Consider the following 6,000-nt stretch of genomic DNA (forward strand, 5'->3'; position numbering starts at 1 on the left):
CTACAAACGCGTCTGCAAATAGTTTTAAAGCCTCATTCTAGAAATATTAGGCTTCCCTAGTTAATTAAAAAATTTCTTTCACGGTATTCATTAATAAAAAACAAACCAATCTTATTCTTTAATGTCGGACTACTTTCGATCTTACCCGATGTTTTCACGGCTCTACATTCGCAGTGACCGTTTAAATTATGTTCTGAAAGATTGAATTAAAATCAAAATAATCCATAATCAAAATCCTAAAGAAGAAACAATTAGAGTACTGTCAAGTGATGGTCCTCACATCCCAGCATTAATGAATTAGATGGACATGCTTATGAAAAACATGATAGTATCAGTTTGAAGCTTAGAAGTAGACATTATGGAAAAATAGTTTAAAGCAAAATGGTGTGGTAAATAAGACTTGTATATAAAAGTAGTGTGAGGCGATATAAATAAAGAGTAAGTAAATAAATAAAGCGGTAAGAAAAAGTGAAATATGATAAAAAAAAACTACTCTAAACAGAGGCTTGAATCTGATATAAAGTAAGTTTGCTAAAGACTGGTAAAAGAATGTAAATGGCGGCAAGATTTGTAGGTGTTTAATTGGCTGCATTATATGGTAAAACACTAATGTCTTGACTGATGTCATGACATGCATATGTGACTACTTTGTAGTTACTGCAGGACTAGCTAACACAGGATTTATTGAATGTCAAACTGGACGTTGTGACATTCATACCTGTCAACAGATACTAAGGAATAGAACATCAGGAGTTCTGTTAGAACTTAGTATTCACTTGCAGTCTGGTTATCAAGGAAGAACCAGACCTGGCATAAGGCCTACTGACTGAATGTCAAACTGGATGTTGTGACATTCATCATTGACAGCAGCTACTGAAGATTGGGCAGAGTGGTGTTCTGCTATACTTCAGCATTTTACTTAGTTTGTTATTCAAGAGAATAACAGAACTAACTTAAGGCCAACTGTGTAAATGTTAAGTTGGACACTTTGACATTTACTAATGTAAGCTGGTACTGTAGTATGGTCATTTTGATCATGTACAGGTCAGCAGATTTGTACAGTCTGTTTTCTGGAAAAACAGACTCAGCATATGGACCTTGATGTCAAGCTGAATGTCGTGACATTCATTCCTGACAGCATATGCTAAATTGTAGGTTGTTCAGTTTTCTGTTACAGCTTTCTCAGGCTATTCTTTAGGAAGTCAACAGCTTAGAGAAAATCCAGGAAATCAACAACCAAGCTACATTCAATGAACCTAACAAATAGCCTATTTGTTAGCAACCTAAATATTGAATTTGTGGGAACTTATGTGACCTAAAATTCAGGAAAATACAGGTGCAAAAGCCCAGGTGCTGCAATATAAAAAGGAAGGCATTCCTCCATTCAGTTTCAGGGATTTTGAGGCGTGAAGATTTAGTGTGTCCATCTTACTTCACTGCTGTATTTTTGTGAGTCTAGAATTAGACGTATCTTGTAAGCCAAGTCATTATCAAGTAGATGATTGCTTTGGCATAGGGTGTTCATTGAGTTGTAAGTGTTGTGTCACTCAAAGCTTTTAAGCGTGAGTGCTGTGTATCTTGATTTAAGCTGTGAAGCATAATCAAGAATTGTTTTTGAAGTGTGACTTCAAAGTGTTTTTAATATCACTGAGGTGATTGAGGGGGAGTGAGTAGGAACTCTGATCTTAGGTTAAGATTGAAATTGCATTGGGTAGGGATTAAGTGATAAGTTGTAAACGGGTGAGTTTAGCTTTGAATTGATACTACTAATAGTGGATTTCCTCCCTGGCTTGGTAGCCCCCAGATGTAGGTCATGTTGGACTGAACTGGGTGAACAATTACTTGTGTTATTTACTGCACTTACAATTAAGTTCTGCATAATCCCTGTCTGTGCAGAATTGGATGCCATAACAACCAGTGTGACATCCAAAGTCTGATAACTAGAATTTCAATTGGCATCAGAGCAGGCACCCTGCCTGTGAAGTTCTGGGTGAGATCTAGGGAAGTTACTTTCTAGTACCATGGACAAGGATTTAGGACACTCAAATAGACCACCCATGTTGGATGGCTCTAATTATGATGACTGGAAGCCTCGTATGATAGCCTTCTTAAGGTCTCTAGACAGCAAAGTCTGGAGAGCTGTCAACAAAGGATGGGAACATCCAATGAGGACAGGTGAAGATGGAGTCAGTGTGCAGATTCCTGAAGAAGAGTGGGACAAGGAGCAAGAGGCACTAGCTCTTGGAAATTCCAAGGCCTTGAATGCTTTGTTCAATGGAATCAGCAAGAACATCTTCAGACTAGTTCACCACTGTGAGCTAGCTAAGGAAGTTTGGGATACCCTCAAGGTAACTCATGAAGGTACTTCCAAGGTGAAGATGTCCAAACTTCAGATGCTGACAACCAAGTTTGAAAATCTGAAGATGAAGGAGGAAGAGACTATTCATGACTTTCACATGAATATTCTTGAAATTGCAAACACCTCTGGTGGACTAGGTGAGAAAATGACTGAAGAGAAACTTGTAAGAAAGATTCTCAGGTCCTTACCTAAGAGGTTTGCTATGAAGGTCACTGCCATAGAGGAGGCTCAGGACATCAGCAATATGAAGGTAGATGAGCTCATTGGTTCTCTCCAAACCTTTGAAATGGGCTTAGGTGAGTTTGCTGAGAAGAAGAAAAGCATAGCCTTTATAACAAATGCTGAAGAGGAGTCAGAAGAAGGATATACAGGAGGTGATGAAAGTATATCAGAAGCCCTAGCCATGCTTGGGAGGCAATTCAACAAGTTCATGAAGAAGATTGATCAAAGAGGCAGACCCAATGTCAAGAACATCCCGTCTGACATTAAGAAAAGATCAACTTCTGAAGAAAAGTTCAACCATGGGAAGGGAATCCAGTGTCATGGTTGTGAAGGGTATGGACACGTTAGAGCTGAATGTCCTACTTACCTCAAATTGCAAAATAAGGGGCTAGCTATCACATGGTCTGAAGGAGATTCTGAAAGTGAATCTGAAGGAGAATCTGCCAAACATGTCACTGCACTAACCAGTGTGTGTGTCTCTGAAGATGACACAAGTGCAGATGAGCTGACCTTTGATGAACTTGCTGCAGCATATAAGAAGCTGTGCACCACCAGTACAGAAGTGCGTGCACAAGGAGAAAAGCAGAAGAAACTCATCAAGGAACTGGAAGATGAGAGACAGAAACAACTGTCTGCCATAGAAGGGCTAAATGATGAGATAGCCCTGCTGACCTCCAAGCTGAACCAGATGACCAAATCCATCAGAATGATGAATAAGGGAACTGACACCTTGGAAGAAATTCTAAAGGTGGGACAGCAGTCTGGAACCAAATCTGGGCTAGGATTTGGAAAAAGAGCTGAACACAAACGCCCAAAGGCTAAAGTTCAGAAGTTCAAGCAGATGCCAAAGCCGATGTCTCAACATCGAGGAGCTAGGATGAATGATCATCAGAAGAGAATATACCAGAATTGGAGGTGTCACCACTGTGGCAGGCTTGGACATATAAAAGCCTTCTGCTACTGGATTCATGGCTTCCCTAACAGAGCCTCACATGTCAGACCTAAGCATAACACACGCAAGCGATGTGTTCCCATTAAGAAGCAACAATGGTATGCTAGGATAGCACACACTGCCCTAAGGGCCTCTTCCAGAGAAGACTGGTACTTTGACAGTGGATGCTCAAGACATATGACTGGTATGGAAAATCTACTGGTAGACATTCAACCTCACACCACCAGCTATGTGACTTTTGGTGATGGTGCCAAAGGAAAAATCAGAGGTGTGGGCAAACTGGACTGTTCTGGAGTGCCAAAACTGAACAATGTGATGTTAGTAAGAGGACTAACTGCAAACCTCATCAGCATAAGTCAGCTGTGTGATCAAGGTTTTCATGTTCAGTTTACTAAGGAGCAGTGCATTGTGACAAATGGTGACAATCAGGAAGTTATGAGAGGAACCAGGTCCAAAGACAACTGCTACCTGTGGGAACCTGATCTCTCTAACTTTTCCACAACATGCTCCTCAGCCAAGGAAGAACAGGAGGTGAAGCTGTGGCATAGAAGACTTGGTCATCTCCACTTACGGGGAATGAAGAAGATCATATCCAAGGAAGCAGTCAGAGGAATGCCAAAGCTTCTGATTGATGAAGGAAGAGTCTGTGGAGAATGCCAAGTGGGCAAGCAAACCAAGATGTCACACCCAAAGCTGGGACATTCCACAACCTCCAGAGTTCTGGAACTGCTGCACATGGACCTAATGGGACCTATGCAGGTTGAAAGTCTTGGTGGGAAGAAGTATGCCTACGTGGTGGTTGATGACCATTCCAGATACACGTGGATAAGCTTCATCAGAGAGAAGTCAGATACATTTGATGTCTTCAAGGATCTGTGCATAAGACTTCAAAGGGAAAAGGACAGTTGTGTGGTCCGGATTAGAAGTGATCATGGCACTGAATTCAAGAATTCCAAGTTTGATGAGTTCTGCTCATCTGAAGGAATAAGCCATGAGTTCTCCTCCCCTATAACTCCTCAGCAGAATGGAATAGTTGAAAGAAAAAATAGAACTATTCAAGAATCTGCCAGAGCAATGATTCATGCAAAGAAGCTCCCTATGCACTTTTGGGCTGAAGCAATGAATACCGCGTGCTATGTTCACAACAGAGTCACCTTGAGAAAAGGAACCTCCTCCACTCTGTATGAAATATGGAAGGGTAGAAAACCCACTGTGAAGTACTTTCATATTTTTGGAAGTAAATGCTACATTCTCACAGATCGTGAACAGAGAAGGAAGCTAGATCCCAAAAGTGATGAAGGCGTATTTCTGGGATACTCCACTAACAGCAGAGCCTATAGAGTGTTCAACTACAGGACCAATGTCCTGATGGAGTCCATAAATGTCATTGTGGATGATAAAGAGGAAGGAACCGATGTCATGGAGGATGTTGAAACATTCCTTGATAGTCCAACTGACAGTCCAGTCAAGCCTGAAGAAGTACAGGAACCTCCTCCTGAATGTGAAGTAGAAGCACCCACCAAAGTGCCATCTATCAGAATTCAGAAAGACCACCCTAAGGATCTTATCATAGGGGATCCCACCAGTGGTGTAACTACAAGGTCAAGAGGAATAAACTCAAATTCCTGCTTTGTTTCCAAGGTTGAACCAAAGAATGTGAAAGAAGCCCTGACTGATGAATACTGGATCATTGCCATGCAAGAGGAACTCGAGCAGTTCACAAGGCATGAAGTATGGGAGCTGGTTCCAAGACCTGAAGGGTCCAACATCATTGGTACCAAGTGGATCTACAAAAACAAATCTGATGAGAAAGGAGTAATTACTAGAAATAAAGCAAGACTAGTAGCTCAAGGATACACTCAAGTTGAAGGAGTAGACTTTGATGAGACATTTGCTCCTGTGGCTAGACTTGAGTCCATCAGATTGCTGTTGGGTGTAGCATGCATCCTGAAGTTTAAGCTATTCCAAATGGATGTGAAGAGTGCATTCTTGAATGGCTACCTGAATGAAGAAGTCTATGTGGAACAACCCAAAGGGTTCTGTGATCCTAACCAACCTGAGCATGTATACAAGTTGAAGAAAGCCTTGTATGGGTTGAAGCAAGCACCCAGAGCTTGGTATGAAAGGTTAACTGAATTTCTGACCTCAAATGGATACAGAAAGGGTGGCATAGATAAAACCTTGTTTGTGAAGGATGAAGAAGGCAAAATCATGATAGCCCAAATCTATGTGGATGATATAGTCTTTGGTGGAATGTCAGAACAAATGGTTAAAAAATTTGTTCACCAGATGCAATCTGAGTTTGAAATGAGTCTAGTGGGAGAACTGACCTATTTCCTTGGAATGCAAGTAAACCAAATGGAGGACTCTATGTTTCTCTCCCAAAGCAAGTATGCCAAGAACATAGTTAAGAAGTTTGGTATGGATCATGCCAGGCACAAGAGGACTCCAGCTCCTACTCATCTGA

Source organism: Lathyrus oleraceus, chromosome 7, assembly GCF_024323335.1.
Source record: "Lathyrus oleraceus cultivar Zhongwan6 chromosome 7, CAAS_Psat_ZW6_1.0, whole genome shotgun sequence".
Taxonomy (NCBI): Eukaryota; Viridiplantae; Streptophyta; class Magnoliopsida; order Fabales; family Fabaceae; genus Lathyrus; species Lathyrus oleraceus.